Raw genomic sequence first — 24,174 nt, 5'->3', positions numbered from 1 at the left:
ATCCTTCTTCAGTAAATGTGAAAATGGTGTACACTTATCTGCAAGCTGGGAGATGAAGTGCCAAATAGATTGGAGCTTTCCTTGAAGAGAGCGAAGCTGTCGCAGTGTCTGGGGAGGAGGCATGTCTAAGATAGCCTTGACCTTCTTGGGGTCAATCTCTATACCTTGTTTAGAAACTATGAAACCTAGAAGCTTGCCAGATGTGACCCCAAAGACACATTTCTTGGGATTTAGCATGAGATGATATTTGGCTAACCTATCAAAGAATTTCTCCAGGTCAGCAAGATGATCCATGAAGGTATGAGACTTGACCAAGATATCATCCACATAATCCTCCAAAATGCTATGGATGAGATCATGAAAAATGGCTGTCATAGCTCTTTGATAGGTAGCCCCAGCATTCTTTAGGCCAAAAGGCATCATGTTGTAGCAAAAGGTTCCCCAAGGGGTAGTGAATGCTGTCTTATGCTAATCCTCTTCTGCAATCTTGATTTGATTATACCTAGAAAATCCATCCATGAGGGACAAAATTTCATGTCTAGCTGTAAGATCTACAATCATATCTATGTTGGGCAAGGGAAAATCATCTTTTGGACAAGCTTTGTTAAGATCTCTAAAATCAGTGTAGATTCTGATGTCACCGGAAGGTTTAGTGATAGGGACCATGTTGGAGATCCACTCTAAGTAGTCAATAGGTCGGATAACCTTAGTAGCTAACATTCTTTCTAATTCAGTTTTGACCAATAATGCCACCTTGGGGTGCATTTTTCTAAGCTTTTGTCTAACGGGCTTGATCTTTGGATCAACTGCAAGATGATGAACTACAAGCTTTGGATCAAGTCTTGGCATGTCCTGATATGACCATGCAAATTGGCCAATGTTCTCTCTTAAGACCTCAAAGAGGAGGTCAGCTTGGTCTTGTGATAGGGATGCAGCAATGTGAACAAGTCTGGGGATCTCTGATGAACCAATGTTGACTTCTCGAGTATCCTCAATTAGAATAGGAGACACCTCTGGTTGATTATCTTGAGGAGGCAATGCTAAATTCTCATGTTCTTCTAGATTTTCTTGCTGAGGGGTTCTCTTCATTGCCTTAGCTAGTCTTAGATTCACCTTAGTTCCAGTTTTGGGTGTATCGGAACTAGGTTGGGGATTTTCTCCAAAATACCCCTTGGGATCTAGCTTGTAGATATAGGCAGAATCTGGCTTTGTTTTCTTGTGAGGAGTTTCAGCTCCCATGAATCTTAGAAGTGCCTCCTCTAATGTGAACTCATCGATGTGTATGATACTTGGTTGGTCCCAATCTATGAGTTGTGGATGGGCGAGTGGTAGGTCAATGAGGTGGATGGATAGTTCTTGGAGAACAGAGTCTCCGAGGGAGATTTGGTCTAGGATATCGTCTAAGGCTCTCTTTTCAACTTCCTCAGGAATGTCTTCAATTTTGACAAGGTTGCGGTGAATGTTTTAAAAAGCATGACCGTTCTCATTGGTGCCCCCAATTGTGGGTATGCCAAAGCCAAGACCTGACTTCTATTCCCACTTGTGTGCGTCGATGGGGCACTACATGCCTCTTTCTTCTAGTCCTAGACCACCACCTTGATAGTTCCATTTGTCAGTGATGAGCTTATGTTCCTGGGGATACTTTTGGCTGAAGTGATCAAGGTGTGCTTGATTTCTTTGAGGTGCATCCTTATGTAACCATTTGTTGATATCTAGAGTGAGCTCCTCATGAAGAGGGATTTTTGAGGATACAAAGGTTGTTGGGCTAAACTTTTTGTATCAAGGAGGTGGAACCTGCTTAGCTTTGTGCTATGTCGGTCATCCATGGGCATGTGGATCAAGTGGGAGTGCCCCGACAGCAAATGCATCTAACAGACTATACTCTCCACAAACTTTGTTATTGATCTTCACGGTAGATAGGGTAGAGGCGAGGATGGTTTTTGGGTCATTATAAGTATGGGATGAGTTGGCGATGGATGTGCCGATATCAATTCTAGGGCAATGGTTTGTATATGAAGCTTCAACCGCGTTGCAGTAAGAAAAGGGTTCTGGATTGGCATGGATGGTTACCTCAGTGCCTTGATGCGGAAATTTGATGCACTGATGGTAAGTGGATGGAACGGCTTTCATGGCATGAATCCATGGGTGAACGAGGAGGATGTTAAATGGTAGGTTTAGATCAATAACATGGCAGAGTGTCTCTTGGATGACTGGCCCAACCTTGATTGGTAGCAAAATAGTTCCTTCTGTGGTTCTTTCCAAGTTGTCATAAGCTTTGATGGTGATAACGTCACTGATGATATCTGTCTCAGTATACCCAGCTTGTTTTATGAATTTTAGGGTGCAAATATTCAAGGCTGATCCATTATCTATCATTACTCTTTTTACAGCAAAGTTGGATACCATGATGGCTATGCGAAGTGGAAGGGTGTGATCTGGCTCGACCATGGGTATTTCGGTGGGTTTGAACAATAGGGCACATGAGGATGAGAGGTGTCCAACAAGATTAAAAAAATTAGTAGCATTGATATCAGAAGGGACACGAGATTCTATGAGAGCACTATCAAGGATGTTCTTGTACACAGGACTAGTGCGAAGAAGGTCTAAAATGGAGATTTGGGCTGGCATGTTCCCAAGGTGTTCCAAGATATTGTACTAGCTTTTTGATGGAGCTGATGGTGTTGGTGTAATAGGTGGGCCTGCGATGTTAAATCACGCTCTTTGAGTGGTGACTGCACACTCATTGTTTGGTCCTTGGATATTGATAACATTGACGGAAGGCTCTTTCTCGGATATACAACCTATAAGGCTACCATAGTCTATATAGGATGAAGTGTGGTCATTGTTCTTCCCATGCTATTGGTTTGGCTGACGGTTGTTGGTGTTGTTGTTGTTGGTTTGGATAGGTTGTTTTCCAGGATTTTGGTTGTGGTGTGGAGGAAAAGCATTTTGATAGATTTGTAAGCCTACATTGGGAGAGGTTTGGGCACCAACAGTGATTTCCTTCCGATCAATGAGGTCCTGCACATAGTCTTTCAGTTTCATGCATCTGAGGGTAGTGTGACCTTTTACCCTATAAAATTTGCAGTACTCATTATCTTTGTACCATGCAGCTTTGGATTGGCTTGGGTCAATTTGCTAGGTAGGAGGAAATTTGATGAGGTTTTCTTTGACTAATTTCTCAAAAATGACATCCAATGGCTCACCAAGGGGTGTATAGTTTCTAGGTGTAGGTTGGAATCTAGGCTTTTGTCCTACAACTACATTGATGGCATTAGCTTGATTGCTAGACCCTTGGAAGTTGGGTCTTGGATTGTGGTTTTGATAGCTTTGGTTATTCTGTTGTTGGTAGTTGATAGCTTGTTGATTTTTTGGTTGATATGGTGGGTTGGACTGGTAGTGAGAAGGACCAACAATATTCACATGTCTGGTGTCAGTGACGCCATTTGTTGCAATGTGCTTGTTTTTGTTCCAATACCTAGACTTGTCATTGGAATGTGATTGATTTTGGTTGGCTTCCTTGTAAAGCTTGACCACACCATCTTTAATGAGTCCTTGCTCAAGGATCATTCCTTTCTCTTTGATATCTTTGTAGGTTTGCAAACAGTTCATGGTCATGTGGTGAGCCAAGCTAGGATGGGCATTATCAATAAAAATTTTCACAACATGGCATTCTGGCAAGGTGCAGGATATGCGGGTGGTAAGGGTTTGCCATCTTTGTAGGTATTCGGCAAGGCTTTCTCCACCTTTTTGCTTGGTGTGGACAAGATCAACTATTGATAGCTCTGTTTCAACAAGATGGGCATATTGGGCTACAAATGCCTCAAATAATTCAGCAAAGTTTTTAATTGTGCCATAGGGGATTCTATAAAACCATTCAAGAGCTGGTCCAGCTAAGCTTTTGGGAAAAAGGCGCAAGAGGAAGACATCATTGTATGCTACATCCTGGCAGTGCATGTAAAATTCTTTGATATGTGTGACAGGGTCTCCTTTTTGTCTAAATTTGTCAAATTTGGGTACCTCAAAGTGTTCAGGAAATGGTGTCATGGTAATGGCTCTGTCAAATGGGTAAGGACACACATTCTCAAACTTGAATGTCTTCGGATCATTCCCCTCTTGGATGGCTTTCAGAGCTATCTTCATTTGCTCCCATTTTGAATTGATAGGTGATGGTTGGGGTGCCCCCAATGTAGGAGTGCCTTGAGGTAGGTATGTACTGGATGGGGCCACTGAATATGGATGGCTATGAGGGATTTGTTGATAGGGATTGTACATTGTTTGGGCAGCTGCATGGTGGATGACAGGTTGCTAAGGGGGAGGTGGCGCATATTGCTGCATGTGCTGTGAGGCTTGCTGTTGATATGGGATTTGAGGTTGGGATTGAGAAACATAAGCTGGCTGTGGGATAAATGGATTGCTTTGTGGAGGTAAGGTATAAGATGGTTGAGAGGCTTGGGGAAAGGATCAGGGGGCTTGTGGGTTTTGACCAATATATGTGGGTTGTGCCCCCATTTGGGATGGTATCTGCAAATAATTGGTGGTTGGCTGGGGTGGTGGATTACCTCCTAGAAGTGGCATTGAAAAGTAGTTGGTAATTGGAGGTAATGGATTAGTTGGTGGTGGAGGTGGGGGGAATTGAAAGCTTGGGAATGGAACTGATGGGGTTTGATAGCTTTGTGGTTAGATTTGGAAGCTTGATAGAGTGGTGGCAGGGGCTGGGGTCACTTGGGAGTTTGGTAGAAAATTGGTAGTAGCTTGTGGGATTTGATAGCTTTGTGGAGTGAGGGTAGTAGCTTGTAGATTTGTGGCTAATGGTATTGAGCTCCCAAGACCTAATGGAAATGATGGGATTGTGCTTTGGGCTGCAGTGAACAAGCTGGGGGTGATGAAAGGTTGATTACTTGGCCCCATGGGTGGCATCCCTGTTGTATATTGCTGAGGTTGGCCAAAGATGCTAGCACTGATTTGGGAGATGGGTGGATTTGGAAGGCTGGGTTGGAGAGCAGCAGCAGCAATAGTGAAGGGGGTGAACGGTGAGCTATTTTGGGTAAAGGGGGTTTGGAGCGGAGAGGTATGAACTAAGGATGGAGTGGTGGTGGATGGGTTGGCTTGCGGCATGGAGATTTCAACTTGGGTGGATGATGGTATGTTTGGGTCTGTTGGATCATATGGATTGGCTGGAGGCTCTTCTTTTGGCATATATTGAGGATAATTTGGATCATAAGAGCCTATGGGTGGTGGTAGTTGCCCAAACAATGGGTGAGATGGATCTGATAATGGAGGGGGTCTTCCAAAGTCAAAGGTTCCTACATTTTCCCTTCGAAAATTAGCCATGATTGTCTCTTTGTTCTTGTCTATAATGGCATTTACCAATACTGCATTTCCTGGTTGGTTCATGAAAGCTTCAATGTCAGTACATGATGGCATAGCTTTCTCTGGGCTGAAGGATGGCTGAGTGCTCAAGGGGGATGAGGTTGTTCAATCCAAATGATAGGGCTCCATTGTTTCTTTCTTCTTGGCTAAGCGAGTGACGGGTGGCATGAAAAATGCTCCTAGGGATGAGATGCAATAATGCTGATGGATGCAAAAGGGGGAAGGCTTCTCTATGCAAATGATTTCCTAGGTTAAGGCAAAGCTATATGACAAAACCTAAGGAGGATTGGGTTGGAGATTCTAACTTCAAAGATATGTTGCCAAAGCACGAAAGGTCTGCTTTCCTATGTGCAAGCTTGGTGGTGATTGTGTCAACTTAAGGATAGACTGATGATCCTTTAGGAAGAACATGAGATTGACCACTTGTGGATCCCAACCTTTAGCTCAAGGTGATGAGGGATAACAAGTGACAAAGCTGGATTACCCTAGACAAAGCTCTGTCAAAGGGATAACCTTGGTGAGATTGGTGGATTTGAAAGATTTTAGGAGTGGCAAACTTTTGGTAAAAGTGACAACAATTTTGAAGGCTTGGATGTGAGGTTTTGATTGCTGGCTAGATGTTTTGATTCTAAATGAGATGGATGAGCTAATAATTCTTAAGGGGATAACCTAAGATGGCTGGATTTTCTACAAAGATGACTCTAAAGTGAAGCTAATCCAAGAAGATGTGGAGAAACAAGGGTGTCTAATCATAGAAATCATGCCTAGTTGGTAAGGCATAAGCAGGATTAACTCCTGGATGTTGGCCAAATTTGATTGTGCGCTCTAACCAGGCCTCTTGAAGTGCTTCGGCAGTAGCTTTGTCCTCTGCTTTGTGGAGTTTGGCAATTCATGGGCTTGGTGTTATTTCTTTTCTCTTGGCTAAAAGTTCTTGGTATGCTAGAGATGGTTTGAGTTTAACTTTGTGGAACTTCTGTTTGCGTTTGGGTTGCTCTGACATCAATTTCTGAATCTGCTTGGCTTTGAGAGATCTTGGTTGTTTTGCTTCAACTCGTTCAACTTCTGGAATAGGCAGTGACTACGCTAAGTATGCCCTAAGCTAGGATTGACCAAGTTTGGCAAACATTCATTCAACAAATAAAAGATCAAGCAATAGATAGAAACAACCAGATAGAAGTTTTTGATTCTCAAAAAGTGATACTTGCACCAAGGAGTGTGTATGTTCTACAAATGTTTCGATCAGTCACCTCAAACACATTAACATCCTAGATGGTTGTCTACAAGGTTGACAGTTGGTTTAGCTAAGGAGTCCTCGATATACCCAAGGTACGTGAGGCCCAAATCCGTAGATGAGACCAAAAAGATGTCACACAGCCGAGAGGAGCGGTAACCCACTTCTCCTCTTTCACTTCTCAAGGGTATAAAGTTCCTTGAGGCTTAGCCCAAGTGACAAAATCTTGATCCCAAGAGAGGTGTCTTTCGATTCACCTCCCAATTCTTATACTCTGCCAGAACACTGGAGTTGAGGTCGTCCAAGGGGTGATGAAATCCCCAAGCAGGCCTCCTAAAAAGAAACAAGGTTTTGGATCCTAATCTTATGCACCCAAGATGGCCTCGAAAGACGACAAGGGGAGAGAAGACTTGGATGACCTTGGGCTAAAAAACACGCTTTTTCTTTTACCAACTGACTCTTATGTGTGCTAATCTAGACTTTGCAAGCACTCATGTTTAAGAGACAATGTTCAATTCCAACTTGAAGCACCAACAAAAGTAAATCGATCGAAGAATGCAAACAATAAGAAGAGTTAGGGTCAAAAAAAGCAAACTCACGCGCCCAGAGGCCCTCCACGTCAAGTATCGATTAATTTTCTTTAAGGCATTCAAGATTGAGTGTGAGTTTGTTTTAATCCCAAAACAAAAGTGTGTGAGATTCGATTTCAAGCGCGCGCCCGGAGGCTCTCCACGTCAGTTGTTGTTCAATTTTAGTGCCCAAACTTGAAGTGTGATTGATTTAATCTAGAGTTTTGATCATTTAAGAATTTTGATAAAGTTAAAGCAAACATTCAAAGACCAAGTGAGTGAGTTAGATTGTGGAACATTTAACACCTTTTTCAAGTAGACCCATCCCCATAAATGGCGCTGAGATTGCAACCAACGGTTAATATTTGATGGGTGATTAGAAAAGAGGTGAGTCCAAAGAACTACTCAAATTGATTTTTGCAAATTTGTATTTTAACTTAACAAGGTTTCTTAAATGTCCAAAAATCAAACTTTACCTAGATTGCATGTGGAAAAGAGATTTGTTTTGTTCAATTTTTAGAAGCTCCAAATGAAGTGTTTGATATTGCAATGGTTAATTGATCCTTAGAATTCAAGATTGGATTTGTTGTTTTAATTATGCATTCAAGGAAAATTTGATTTTAATCCATGGCATTCAAGAGTGATTTTAGCAACACGCATTCAAAGAAAAGTGGTTAAACATTCAAGTGTTTTCTTTTGAGCATTCAAGATTGAGATTTTGTGTGTTGTTTTAAGAACTTTGAAGTGCTTTGTTTTAACCTTAGATCATTCAAGATTGTTTTGGACTCAAAAGTGAAAATGACTCTTTGGACTTTGGTTTTCATTGAAGATTTTGTGTTCTAGTTTGCATATTTTAAGCCCAAAAATGATATTCCTAGATTGTTTTGATGCATGAAAATCCTAAGAAACATTCAAGATTTTGCAATAAGACATTTGTTTGGAACAAATAACAAAGCTTTTAGGACAATTTTTGGCAACCATTTAGGACTCTTAGTTTTCATGAGATTTTTTAAAAGAACTTTAGTGTGCACTTAGTGTTGATTTTGAACCTTTTGAAATGGAAACTTGAAGTTCTTTTTAAATTCCCAAAAATGAAGTGTTCCTAATTTTGCATGAATGCATCTAAAACCTTGATGTTGCAAGGATGCAAATGATTAGATTGGTTTAGTTTCACTTGTTAAAATATTTTTTCTTTTTTGCAAATTTTTAATTTTTAATGGATTTAAGTATGATTTGGGGGTTTATTTTAAGCACTAAAAAGAAATGTGTATGATTTTGCTTCCTTAAAAAAAATGGCCAAGATCTCCCACAAGAAGAAGAAGAAGAAGTAGATGGAATAAGAAGAATATAGACAAGAAGAGTAAGAAGAATTCCAAGTTCTTTGTCCACCTATAAGCTTGAAAAATCTGCAAACACTATGAGATATACTATGAGTTCCTTTGTCTTCTTCATGCTCATGTGGACCTACAAAACCAATTTATACAATCCTACCAATCACAAAAACAAGAAAAATTAGCCAAAATCAGCAAATGACATACAAAACTTGACTAAAAAAGCTAATGAAGATGACCCATGCGGGGTCCCACCGGGCGTGCCAAAATGTATATGAGCAATGTTAGTATGCTAATAGAAACCAAATTTAAATAAAGCTTCTACAAACTAAAAAAACTTCATAAACTTCAAGATAGACTAAGATGAAATCTCAATTGAGAATATGAGCCATTAATGGACTCTCTCAATGAGAAGCTCTCTTGTTGAGTGGCTTTGTCTAAATAGATAGGATGTATGCTCAAGCTTATGCTTCAAAAAGGGCTTCAAATGGAGTTGGAATTTGGATGTGAGTGTATGGTTTGGATGTAAAATGGCTTCTCAAAATGGCATTATGACTTTACTTCATGGATTGTGTTATTTTGCAAAGGGGAAGGATCCAATTTATAGGCAAGAGGCTTGAGGGTTTGAGGGCTAAGATGCAAGGATGGAAAAAAGCTTATGGAGGGCTCAGATTACATGGGAGGAGAGAACATGGATTGTGCTTCCTTATAGCCAATCAAGGAGTGACACATGTCACATGGTGAGAGGATGGAGGAAAGGGGAAGGATGAGTCAACAAAGGAGGCTCAAGGGATAAAATCTTCATAAAGACCCTCATAATGACTTGTAAGAGCAATAAAAGGGCTTGTAAGAGTCATTTATGACCTAGTGGACTTCATAAAGTTTTATGGTTGAGATATTTTGAGGGTGATGAGAGAAATTTTGACTTGGACTTGATTAGGAAGGTTTTAAGCTTGTTTAGGCTTGTGCAAATGATTAGAGGATGGATTAGGATGGTTTAGGATTAGCTTAGGGATAGGCAAGTGGATGGCATTTAATGAGGCTGGGTGAAGGAGGAGATATTTGTTAACTTTGGCTTGGGTTAGTAAGTCTTAACTCATGTTTAGGGAATGTGACAAGGTTAGGAGGGGATTAGGATTAGGTTTAAAGACATCTTCTAGAAAGTCTTTATCCTCATCCAAAGTCTAGACTCTTCTAGAAGATGTCTTTAAACCTAATCCTAATCCCCTCCTAACCTTGTCACATTCCCTAAACATGGGTTAAGACTTACTAACCCAAGCCAAAGTTAACAAATATCTCCTTCTTCACCCACCCTCATTAAATGCCATCCACTTGCCTATTCCTAAGCTAATCCTAAACCATCCTAATCCATCCTCTAATCATTTGCACAAGCCTAAACAAGCTTAAAACCTTCCTAATCAAGTCCAAGTCGAAATTGCTCTCATCACCCTCAAAATATCTCAACCATAAAACTTTATGAAGTCCACTAGGTCATAAATGACTCTTACAAGCCCTTTTATTGCTCTTACAAGTCATTATGAGGGTCTTTATGAAGATTTTATCCCTTGAGCCTCCTTTGTTGACTCATCCTTCCCCTTTCCTCCATCCTCTCACCATGTGATATGTGTCACTCCTTGATTGGCTATAAGGAAGCACAATCCATGTGCTCTCCTCTCATGCAATCTGAGCCCTCCATAAGCTTTTTTCCATTCTTGCATCTTAGCCCTCAAACCCTCAAGCCTCTTGCCTATAAATTGGATCCTTCCCCTTTGCAAAATAACACAATCCATGAAGTAAAGTCATAATGCCATTTTGAGAAGCCATTTTACATCCAAACCATACACTCACATCCAAATTCCAACTCCATTTGAAGCCCTTTTTAAAGCATAAGCTTGAGCATACATCCTATCTATTTAGACAAAGCCACTCAACAAGAGAGCTTCTCATTGAGAGAGTCCATTAATGGCTCATATTCTCAATTGAGAGTTCATCTTAGTCTATCTTGAAGTTTATGAATTTTTTTTAGTTTGTAGAAGCTTTATTTAAATTTGGTTTCTATTAGCATACTAACATTGCTCATATACAGGTACATCATTAGAGGAGCCTATACAATCTCAACCTACACAGGAGTCCATTCAACAAATTGGGGAGCCCAATAAATCTGGTGATAGAGTTGTAGAACCTGGTATCTCTAATGAAGATGACCTTGAAGAAGAATATTCAGTAAATAACCAGTACCAAGATGAATCAATCAACTTCGGTGATGATGATGGTGCAATTAAATAGTAACACTAAAGGGAGAGGAAAATCAAAAGAAAAAACTTATTGTCACTAGGAGATGGCCAAGAGATTTAAATTTGATTGGGTAGCAAAGTATCCATTCATTGAGCCCATGGACAATCCAATTGTAGGTGAGCCACCAATAGAATGCATATGTGCAATTTGTAGTTGGAAGTATAAAAACGAAAAGTTTTTGCAGCTTAAACTAGACAACATAGAGAAACATGTTGGTAAGATTTACGAAACCTCAACTGTAGATGGTAAGGAAATAAAAGTGGTAAGATATAAAAAAAAGGAGCAATGTCAACATAAAAGGAATGATGAAGAATATTATATGTTTCAAAAATTTCAAATGAAGCCTGGTGAAGTTCAAGGTTCTATTAATGCTATTTTTGCAAAAGCAAGTGAAGTAGAAGAACGTGGAAAAGTTGTTCAATTAAGTAATGTTTTCTACATTTTGAGCAGAGGGCATCCAATGATAGACTATCCAGAAATGAGTGGTTTTTTATGCTTTCTAAAAGTTCCTAACTATCCTATTAGTCATTGGTCAATAAATAGTGGATGGGAATGGGCAAGTTGTATTGCGCAGGTTGAAATAGAGGATGTACAAAGAAAAATAAAAAGTAAACCTTTATTGCATTGTTTGGAGACAAAGTTACAGCAATAGATAATACATCATTGGTATGCATGCATGTTTATACTATACAAAATAATGTCCACCAACCGCATCTACTATCTGTTGCTAAATTGAGAGACAATGCGACAGCAAAAACTTTATTTTAGTTAGTAAAGAGCAATTTAATTGAATATGGAGCTATGGATGAATTGACAATAGCGAAGAAGTTGGTCTGTGTTGGAGCAGATGGAGCTTCAGTAATGCAAGGTCAAAGGAATGGTCTTTGTGCAAAGATACAGGCTTCTTGTTCACCATATGTTGTTACCATTCACCGTATGGCCCATAGGATGAATCTTGCTTTTAGAGTTGTGAAGAAGTTTCCTTCAGTAAACAAGGTTGAAGATTTAGTAAGAGAGTTGTATGCATATTTTTGTCGAAGTCCTAAGTGTTTTAGGGAATTTTAGCACTTTGCTGATGGAATTACCGATGGAAACAAGCTTCTAAAAGATGTTGATACTAGATGGATCTCTTTGGATGGACCAACACATCGAGTATTTTCCAAATATCAATCTTTGATTGGACTGATGTATGAAAATCAGGACAATGCAAAAAATTAGAGATGTGGCGACCTACTTCGAAGGTTAAGCAATATAGAGACACTTTTGACTTTGGCATCTCTTCTTCCCATGCTAGAAGAAATGAGGTTAATTATGAAAAAAACCCAGCAAAGAGCCATGTATATTGTAGAATATGCTCAATCGCGTAAAATGTCATGCCAAGCCCTCAATAGTCTCTATTGTACAGACCTAAATTTATCTGATGATAGATTTAATCACTGGCAAAAACTAAAAAATTTGGACAATCCTAATAATCATTTAAAGATCATTGAAAATGGAGATTTATGTGTTTATGTAAGGGGATTTCAGATACCAATGTACTACAGTGCCCCAAAGAAGTGAGCTATAAGAGTTACAAGGGTAGAGTTTACCAAGATCATCGAGTCTATAACATCTACTACAAGGGACATAGCCTATAGAGTTTCCTCTGAAATAATATCATGATTCCCATATGATCAACTGCTTGAGGCCATGGCAATTGTGTTTCCTCAATATTGGTCCTTTGACAGTAAGGAAGATTATCGTAGAAGGCTATTGATTTCAATAAAGGAAATTTGTAAATCTATAGAATTCAATGGAGTGACTATCAACAAAATATTAGATGAGGGTCTTCTTAGACAGCAATCAGGCACCTTTGCAAGGACCATGAAGCATCAATATCAATTAATGGGTAACCCATATGAAGAGGGCTCGGCAAAAAAGCTTTGGACATAACTAAAATAGAGCACATTGTTGTGTGAAGAAATTTTAGAGTACTTCAAGCTTGCTGATCTATGTCAAACCATGATATTGGGTTCAGTGGAGGATGAGAGAGTTTTCAGTGCTTTGGGATTCCTAAAATCAAAGCTAAGAAACAAACTAGACAAGAATTTGGAATCATGCTTGAGGGTATACACATTTAGGTATAATGTTAATACTTTTCCTTTTCAAAAAGCAATGAAAATTTGGAACAAAAGATGCAAAAGAAGAGGGGTAGGACTGCGCAACACCATTAACCAATCTCCTACAACGACTCCAAGTGGGATAAGTACAGTTGGTAGTTGAAATGTCCCTTTACTGATTTTATATGATATTTCACACCTCTAAGCAGATTTTCAAAATCAAACAACTAATATCACAAAGATCCACCAAATTTCTCAAGAAACCCCAAATTGGGTATGCCGAAAATAGTGCCAAAAGCTTCACAGCTTCACCTATTATTAATAAATATGAAAGTGGAAATTTTTACAGAAATTTGAGCAGCATAAAAGCCTATAAAATTAAATTTCCATATCTATATAGCATCTACACAACAGCTCACAAACGTAGGACAAAAACTATGCTCATCGGGCTCCCGAAAACAACACAAAAATGCCCAAAAACATCACAAAAACACTAATAAAATATCTCAGAAGTTTAACCATGTCCCAATACATATATTCAGCTCTATTATAATATTTCAAAGTCTTATATACAGCAGCAACCCAAACTGATATGAAATACTCAACTGAAAACACCAAACACTTACAAAATATACACTCGAAAACTCACAAATTTGCACTGTTCAGCACAAAGGTAAACTCTGCATGAGCATGCACATGGAATGGCTTAAAAATCCTATCCTTAGCCTTCTTGGAAACCTAAAAACTCTCATTCTTGGGTCTCCTTGGAAACTTGCAAACTCCCGTTCTTGGGTCTCCTTCTCTACAAGTTTGGCAGCCTCTGAAGAATAACAAAGAGATGAGCAAAAATCAAGTTTTGGAATGAGTCCAACATGCCTCCAAACCCCTTAAAAGAGGGAATAACCCTAACTCACATCCAAGAGGGGTTAATAAAAAAATATTTTAATAATAATTTTCATTTATTAGTCCATTCGCTTCCAAAGATTATCCCCCTTTGCTGAAACTTCACCTTTTTGGGCCTGCCTACCTTAGCAAAGATTATTATTTTTAATTATTTGAAAAGGGGACATGAAAAGTCCTCCCCTCCCAAATATTTCTTGTCCTCAAGAAATGGCTAAACAATAAACCAATCAATCCACTTGGATCCCAAATGTAGTCATGAACTATACTACTGCCAATAAACACAGGCTCAAAATATCCTCTGCAATATGACCAAGAGGAATCCATAATCAAACTGACAATTATAGCTCAACCAAAATCCAAAATCACCATTGCCACAGTCAGAAACCCATGAGACACAAACTATTAGAATATCAAAACCTAAGTAAAGTGGACAAATCAAACTACCAACACAGTAAATACCATCAACACATCCCACTGGCCTATACAAAATGTACAATCCAACTCTACAACAATGGTGAATGCTCTCGAATGAAACTGTACCAAGTATGGAGAATCCACACACTATACAACTCCTACAGTTAACACAAATCTGCAAATCACTGGCCACTATCTCATAACCATAACTCCCATGCACTGCTGATGGTGAAAAGACATTACAAGATAAAGAGTAAGAAATGGACCCCAAACCAAATTTTCCATGAACAAGTGATATAGTCCACTGTGACTGACTACGAGCTAAGCTAGGAGATGTCATAGCCAAAGGAGTAGAATTAGTAACAACAACTGCTGAAGCATCACTCCCAAACTCCTGCTCTAAGTCATGTATTATCAAGCTATCAACTGCAGAACCTATCACCATGTCATGCCCATCACAAATCTCATCCCGAGGTGTCAAACTATCCCATAACTGATGACAAGTACTAGGAATCAAAGTACATCTTTGTATCATCATCTCATCAACATGGTCATCAAAGGTAAATTGATGAGCGTACCTCATAGTGTAATGCTGATAGAATGTGCCAATCTCAGTTAGTGGCTCAGACTATAATCCAGATGAAACTAATTGCAATTGATCATTAACCATGTTGGAACTAACTACTACCTCTGAAGATATCACCAAGGGAGCAGTATTACTAGCAGGAACCATGCCAACTGCTGACTCACCAACATCACACATGATCTTTGATACATCTCTAATCTCCGGGCCATCAGTACTAGAGGCCACCATGTCAGGCATACAACAATCTACTACAACACCCAACTCAACTAAACCTGACTCTAGTGGGAATGAACCTGATATGCCAATGTTAGTATCAAGGATGGATGCCTCCCCATTTCCACTGTCTCTGACAATCTTGGCCATGGATATCCTTGGATCACCAAACACCACAGCTTGTGACTGTATAGAATCAGGTAAAGACTGTAGTCGCTCTAACTACATGGTCACCTTAGCCAAATGAAATTGTGACTCCTTGAAAGCTAACTGTGTACTCTCAAGTATCTCAGAAGTCACCTCAAGCTGCTCAGTAAGCTCACTCACCTCATCTTCCTTGGCCAACAATGCATCATATGCTGTACTGCCCCACTCCATAAGATAATCTCTGTCGGCTACCAACTGCATATAATTCTATCTCAAAATCTGAATAGCCTCCCATAAAGAGTGGATCTCTGTCAAGGAAAGATAACTACCTTCCTGCTCATCACTAGTAGGAGAACCCCATCCATAAACTGCTAACAACTGATGAGCAGCATCAAAATGCTGGCAAGTGATAGCAATGTCTCAGTCACTAACTCTGAACTGATTAGACACATGATGGCACTGGCTTGACTGTCTCCTACAAACCTCCTCTGATGCACTGTCTAAAGGAGTATCCTTAAAGTTACTAGTCTCTAGAGTATTACCATCCATATCCTGTGAATCAAATCTAAAGCTCATATCAACATACCGAGTATCAAAAACATTAGCACTGCTGTCCAACTCCTCTGTACCCAAGGAAACTAAGTCTTCAAAACTGCCCACTGCATCCTCCTAGATGTCATCAATGCCAATATGATCCTGGGACTCATCTGTACACACTGTCAAATATGAAATATCATCAACACATTCTAGCAAGTATGGTCGACTAGATATATGAACAAAGCCCAACACTAGTGTATAAAAACTAATACCAACATCGGATAAGCTCCTGGCACAAGAAAAGACAACACCGTGCAATCTGCTAATCAAATCCATGATAGCACCCAAACAATCACTGCTACCAAAAAATATTAAATATTTACAGTCAACTAAATCCCAAATGCCAATATAACAATCTCGAGTCCATATCTGTAAACTAGAATCAGTTGGTAACTCAAGTAAAATCCTCACTTGAGTAATATGACCAATACCAACTAACTCCACATACCTATCATGATGAGATAATGTAGTCACAATACTATCTTCACTCACCTTCAGCTAGTGGGATAAATCATGTGAAGTACTACTAGCCTCAACCTCATGTGACGAAGCATCTAACTATGCCTGGTACTCTCTCTCAGAAAAGTCATGAATGCTCAATGTCTGCTCATCTCCACCGGGTATCTCACCATCATGCACAACAACATCCTCGTAATCATCATCCTTGAAGTCAAATATATCTATCACTCTTTGACTAAAATCATCAAATGTAGTTAGCTGATCATGACCTTGAGTAGTCATTCCATGATACCACCAATCATAGGCTGCATCTTCCAAGTGTAGACTTGCAATTTGAACATCACTCTCCTTAATGGGGTTAAGTGTGAAGAAGGTCTGTAATTTTTGTAGCCATTCTCTAGCTAAAATTTTATTTGTTCCATCAAAAGTAGGTGCTATAAACTTGCTTATTTTATTTTTAAGCTCTCTTCCACTTATGTCATGCTCCCTTCTATACTCTTTCTTGGGCATCAAAGTGGTCATCATATCCACATATTCTCTAAAAGGAACCGAACTACAAAAGTCATCATCTAAGCCATTGTAAGTAGCTCTTAATGTAATCAAGTTACCTGTAACCTCTTCCATAGGATTAATGGCTAGATTTGGTACTGGTGGCTCATCTGCAGGCAAGAAAATAGTTTTGGTTGATTTAGATGGTGTGGATTTCAGATTTCTTGGCTCCTCTGAAGTGCTCCCTTTCTCATTAATAGATGCAACTCCTTGTAGTTTTTCTGTCAATATTCGCAAAGCCTCTCTAGTTTCTGCCAAACTATCCACTGTTTGCTTCTGAGTATTTTGGATGTCTTGGAAGAATTTCTTTGCCATCTCATCTGGATCAGCCATACTTTTCCCTTCTTTGGATTTTGTACTTTTACTTTCAACTGGAGGTTTGATCAAAATTTCTTTATTCTTTTCTTGCTGCAAATATCTCTTTTCTCTTTCACTTAGTTGCATGCAACCATAAATTTTGACATGCAGCTAATTAGAAGCAACATGCAACCACCAAATTCACCAAGAACTAACATGCAAATGATTAGAAGTAGCATGCAACCATAAATTTTGACATGCAACTGATTAGAAGCAACATGCAATCATAAATTATGACATGCAAGATCTGGGCAATTATCCAAACTGACATGCAAGATCTGGGTAGTTGTCAAAACTGACATGCAAGATCTGGGTAGTTGTCAAAACTGACATGCAAGATCTGGGTAGTTGTCAAAACTGACATGCAAACTTCTACAAACCCTTAGGCTAGCAAGATCATGGCTCCGATACCACTGAAATGTCCCTTTACTTATTTTATATGATATTTCACACCTCTAATCAGATTTTCAAAATCAAACAACTAATATCACAAAGATCCACCAAATTTCTCAAGAAACCCCAAATCGGGTATGCTGAAAATAGTGCCAAAAGCTTCACAACTTCACCTATTATTAATAAATCTGAAAGTGGAAATTTTTACAAAAAATTGAGCAGCATAATAGCCTATAAAATGACATTTCCAGATCTGTATAACATCTACACAACAGCTCACAAACGTAGGACAAAAACTATGCTCATCGGGCTCCCGAAAACAACACAAAAATGCCCAAAAACATCACAAAAACACTAATAAACTATCTCAAAAGTTTAACCATGTCCCAATACATATATTAAGCTCTATTATAATATTTAAAAGTTTTATATACAGCAGCAACCCAAACTGATATGAAATACTCAACTGGAAACACCAAACTCTTACAAAATATACACCCGAAAACTCACAAATTTTCACTGTTCAGCACAAAGGCAAACTCTGCATGAGCATGCACATGGAATGGCTTTAAACCCCTATCCTTAACCTTCTTGAAAACCTACAAACTCCCATTCTTGGGTCTCCTTGGAAACCTGCAAACTCCCGTTCTTGGGTCTCCTTCTCCATAGGTTTGGCATCCTCTGAAGAATAACAAAGAAATGAGCAAAAATCAAGTTATGAATTGAGCCCAAAATGCCTCCAAACCCCTTAAAAGAGGGCATAACCCTAACTCACGTCCAAGAGGGGTTAATGAAACATATTTTAAGAATAATTTTTATTTATTAGTCCATTCACTTCCAAAGATTATCCCCCTTTGCTGGAACTTCACCTTTTTGGGCTTGCCTTCTTTAGCAAAGATTATTATTTTTAATTATTTGAAAAGGGGACATGACAGCATTGGCACTATCCATAAGATTCGGAGTCATAGAAGCGGAGGTTAGAGTGAACTTGAAGTTGAAGAAGACACAAACAAAAATGAAACGAACAATGAAGCAACTGGACTACCAGAATCGGATGATGATGACAACATAGAGATGAATTGGAAAATTTAGGAAATTTTTGCTAAATTAGCAGTGGCAACCAATAGGTATTTTTTGAACTTATTAACTACTATATGATATCCTATCATTCAATGTTCATTTTAGAAAAGCAAGAAATTAGAATGTATTATGTTTCATCATTAAAATTTGAGAACGAAGAGTATTCTTACTGTAGAGTGTAGTTTATATCATGTCATCAATGATAATTCATATTTGAATTTGAAATTCCTGAATTAAATTTTTTTTTCTATTTTATTCATTTATTCAACATACATTTAATTGGAAAACATGAAAATTAGATAGAATCATAGATCCAATTCCACAATTAATAATTATTAATGGTTTTCATTTACAATATTCAACTAATATGCTACAATTCTTGTAAGCCAATGACCCTGAATTCCCTTTTATAGAAACAAGGGAGCAACAATAGCTTTAGGTTGATTTGCCTAATGTGAAGTCTCAAAATCTAAATTAGTAAGACATCTACAAGTCTACAACATCTCTACAACTTTAGTTGTACATTTTTGCATTTGACAAGCCGATTTAGTAAAGTATCAATTTTAGCATAGGTAATAGCATTTGCAAGACTGCAACATTGATCCTGTTCAAAAAATAAAGTTCAAACTTGTTTCTTTAAACTCAATTCTAGAGTCTAGACTATAGAATATGTAGGATAATATGAAAGATATTCATATATAGTAAAGATATAGAGATGATTGAAACTAAAAGTACTTTCATATACAGACTATAAGTTTCTGTAGTATGCTCCATTCTTCTTCAGTTGGAAGGGAATTTTTTTTGATGTTATGGTAAATGACCTGCATTCTTGTCAGCATTCCATACTTGGAAGAGTGAGTTTCTAGCAATGTTCATTCCACTAGTGCATGCAAATTTGTGAATGTTTTGATGCACTTTGCAATGCCTTCATGAGTTCTGTCCTAAGGAAGGTTGCCTAAATCAGAGGTTATTTGGTCCTCCAACTTTTTTTTGTAAACTTCTCTTCCAAAAAAACTCATTGTTGAGAAATTAGGTCTAGGACTCGATAAACCAAGAGATATTAATTTTGTTGTTTTATTTTTCATCTTTGCGAGCTTTGGCCCAAATAAAGCAAGAACTTCTTCTGCTTCTGTTAGTTTTTGACATTTATGAAATATAGAGGTCACCTTTATTATTGAACCAATGCAGTCCTGAATTCCCTTGCTTGCTAAATGCTTGTTAGAAGTGTTGTTGATTTCTTCAAAAATCCTCTTTGTAGTTTTCTGTCTCTGACCAAAACTTTTGTTCTCCTTAAGTTGGTCTTTCAGCTTCCCAAAAACATCTGTAAGAGCTTTGTAGAGTTTGAACCAATCACACAACCTATCAGTAGAAGTATTTATTTGCCCCCAGAAGTAATTTTTTATTTGCTTTACTGTATTATTTACATGGTCATTCAATCCATTTTCATATTTTTTAATAGTATCATTTGCCTTCTTTAGGTCTTCTTTCATTTCTGAGTACTGGTGTTCACTATGTTTTCTTATTTGATCTGCTTTATTTTCCCACCCTTTTGCTTTCTCTTCACACTCTTTTGTGTTTACCCTCTCATTTTCCAATTCTTTATTTAACTTATTGTTTACATTTGTAGCATTCTCCAAGTTTCTGTATAACTTTGTTGAAGAGTCTTTTTCATCCTGAAGTTTTTTTCCATTTTTTCCAAATTTTCCCTCAAAATTTTTAGTTCTGCGTCCATTTGTTCTTGCTGTTCTATTTCTTCTTTAGAGCCAAAGGATGAATTTTTTATCCTTTTCTCTAATTCTTTGCACCTATTTACTACTACTTTCTCACTTGCCTTTACATTGGCTATGTCTTCCTTTAACTTATCTATTGTGCCCTGAAGCTTTCCTTTCTCTCTCTCCACCTTCATCACTGAACTGTAGACCACTTGGTTGGTCATTTTGGACACATTTATCTTGTCCACATTTTAAATTTTGAATAAATCCATTTGGAGGGTGCTAACTTGAAATTAAGATGGATCTAACTAACTCTCTGGTGGATTGTTATCTCTAGCTGGGGGCATAACAACCATGAATTCCATCATATCTTTATCTGGGTCATATGTGAGAAATAACCTGTTGGTTGTAGGTTTTGCATCACGAGCTACAGAAATTGCTTCCATCTTCATTATCTTAATATTTTGTCTATTCCTTTTTTTTTTTGATTTTTCATAGTTAGTTACAAATTCATTGTAATGAAAATCAGGATTTTATGAGACAATTGAATATTTGAATGGTGAAATAGTAGTAGCACTTGCTCTGATGTAAAAGCTTCCACCAATACCATGAGGATAACCAACACCTAGATCCATTAGTGGGGTTTGTGGACTATTCTGAGGGTTTTGTCTCGAAGGATGGGAAATTGTTGGACTCACAGTCACCATTGGCATTGTTGTACTAGTAGTACTACTAATACTTGTCATAACCTTCTACTTCTTTACACTTTCTTGATCTTCGAGACCAAATTTTTTTGCATCTATATACAATGTCCTTTTTCAAACCACTAGTTGTAGTTGTACCCATGATATCTATAGCTGTGGGAGTGACTGTTGATTCAGATTGAATCTGAGTGCTTGGAAGTGGAACTGTAAATGAAGCAGGAACAAATTTAATTAATTGAGATGAATCCAATGTGAATGGAATTGACTGAGTTGATGATTGATCTCCATGCCCAAGGCTTGGTTTCTGACCATGTTTTGGTGCTATAGCTGGTGGTTGAGGTGGTAACCAAACCCCGTCTCCACTGGGACCCAGACCACCACAACCTTGCTAGCCCATTTTTTCTACAATTTCTGCCCCTTTGCTATATAGAAGTTTGGTGGATGCATCAACTCCTCTCTGAATTTGTGTACTAGATGAGGGATTCAAAGAATTTTGGTCATTGTAATCATCATCAGTATCACTATGATGTGCTTCAAGTGGATGCTCCTTATTCCACAATTCATCAAACATTGTATCCTCTTCAACCTCATCACAATCTAAAGAGGTCTTTGGCTCACCGAGATTCTTCCTCATTTCCCAAAATTGAGCAATTTTGATTCGACTCCATCCAGCATCTATACATTACCCAAAACATAAAAATCCACCCAAATTTCTAGTCAAAGTGACATTAGGAGAAATAATGGAAGCATATATGTGCTAGAAAAAGCATGCACATTGCCCAATCTAGTCAACACTATAGGTCAAATTATTGCAAATCTTGATGCACAAGTGACTCAAGACTTTAGATGTGCTAACCAAGGCATCGATGACATGGAGATCCAAGGCCAAAAATAGCCGAAACACTTGATGTCTATGGCTCAAACTACCAATCCATGCAAGAACCCAAAACATCTGAAATCATGATAAAGATCCCCAAACCACCAGTAAACATGAAGTCCACCAAAGAAAACTACAAAATGGTAGGAGAAAACCACTTAATTTCCATGCAAATAACTCCAAATAAAAAAAATCAAGGCATGGAGAAAGTTGCCCACTCAAAAATGTGTAAAATATGGAGATAAGAATAAATTGAACCACTAATAATCTCCAAAAATTCTCCTATCCATGCAAGTAAAACGATAAATCCTCCAAAGGAGAATGGTAGGGAGAAAATTTCATTTTCTTTTGCTAACCATGAAAGAGTACATCTATGCTCTCCATTTGTCATACATATTCCAATGCAAATACCCTCTCTATTACATGTATTGGAAGTTTGTAGGGTTCTACCCATGAACCGTAAAACCTTAACATAGTGTACTCTTTCATTAAGTACCAGTTAGCCAATTGTAGTTCACTTTCGAGTTGAATGTAATTTCTACAAGCAACAGGCAATCTAGGCATTGGAGTGCCTGTAATTTTATGGTACATTGGTGCCAAAAAGAAGTCTAGAAAATTGTTGTAGTTCCTTCTATTATCAATCATCCTTAACTGAGGTGTCCACTCATATATTGGATTTTGGCCTTGAGTCTGACTGCAAAGCTTGTTTTCCTCAAATAATGCACAATGCTTTGCTAGGAGAAGATAGCACAAATAGGTTGTGAATCTAAATGTCTTCTCTGAACCTCTTTGAATCATTAGTAATTGATCTTGCATGCAACAAACAATGTTCTCAATAAAATGATATCTTATTGGTTCTTTTTTAAAATGAATATGATAAAGCATTTCAAGAATGCTGGCATCCACTTGTTTGTTACTATCCAATCCCAAAAAAAATTCTAGCAAGGAAATATTGTCCTGTGCCCATTGCACAAAAAATTTAAAATCATAAGGAGACATGTGATTTGGACTCAGCCTACAATTGCTTGTTATTCCTTTGATATGAGAATCTCTCTGTTCTGCATCTAATTTTTCATAATCATCTACCAGCTTTCCCAGGTCAATATGTACGTTTGACTATTGTTGTTGAAACCCTAGGTTCAACAGACTAGCAAATTCACTCTCAGTTATGGACAAAATTTCCTCCTGAGTAATTTTATTCACAATTTCTTTTCTATTTTCATCATAATTTTTGGCACAGAGCATAACAATTTCTGGGCAAGGGAATATTTGAGGTAATGCCATGTGTGCTAACCCAGCTACCCATGGTGCAATTTTATTTGCAGTTGCATTTACACTAGGGTTAAATGAACAAAATTTTGAAGCCTTATTTGGATCGTTCCACTTGTTTTCAAGTGCAAATATTATCTCCATTATACCCTTATTTCCATGAATAACAGGATCATGTATATCATGGAATAAATCACTGAAACTTGGTGTTTTAAGCATATTGTGAAATTCTGTTATTTTTCCCATGTTATTCTTGGTTTTTGTTTTGCCAATCATGGTAAATATTTAAACATAGCTACAAGCCTACAGGGGTGATTCAAAATTTAAACCTTACAGACTAATTTTTTTAATATAATATAAACAGTAAAGTTGTAAATCAAGAGGCTTGAAAAATTTAAAATGCGGGACATAAATTTTCAAGATTTTAGTAGTTACACTCACCCGTTCACGTTCACATTGCCCTTAGTTTCAATTTTTGCAGAGATCCGAGAGACTGTAGTTTGTTGCTTTCCTCAGACCACAATCCTCAACCTAGAAATTAAGAATCCATAACTTTGTTGTGCTGTAACTTTGTAAATTGTAACCCCTTTCTAATTTCTAAATCTGTAGACAATGTATAACTAAAAAATTAAAGAAACTTAATGTGCCAAAATTGTACAATCTGTACTCTATAGTCTATAGTCATTGCACTTGTCACACAGTACACTTTTAATTTAAATGTGAGTGGAATCCTGGACCACTAGTTACTAGACATGCATTAAGTGTTAACTAACCCATCATAATGTATTAATGTCATTCATAATGTCACTATTAACTGCAAGTGGAATGTGATTATGTCAATGTGTTAACTGAGTAGTGAAATGTGTCATGATTCTAGGATGAGTTTGAAATGACAGGGTTTCTTTTTCCTTTCAGCCCAAAACTCAACTTCGGTCATTGATCTATAGACAGCTAATGACACTGGTGAATGGTGTTGTGGCCCTGTAGGTCCTGGGTCCCACTCCCATTAACTAAGC

Source organism: Cupressus sempervirens, chromosome 3 (assembly GCF_028749045.1).
Source record: "Cupressus sempervirens isolate cs-2001-9-10 chromosome 3, ASM2874904v1, whole genome shotgun sequence".
Taxonomy (NCBI): domain Eukaryota; kingdom Viridiplantae; phylum Streptophyta; class Pinopsida; order Cupressales; family Cupressaceae; genus Cupressus; species Cupressus sempervirens.
The sequence above is the reverse complement of the archived record's forward strand: the minus strand, read 5'-3'. Positions refer to the sequence as shown.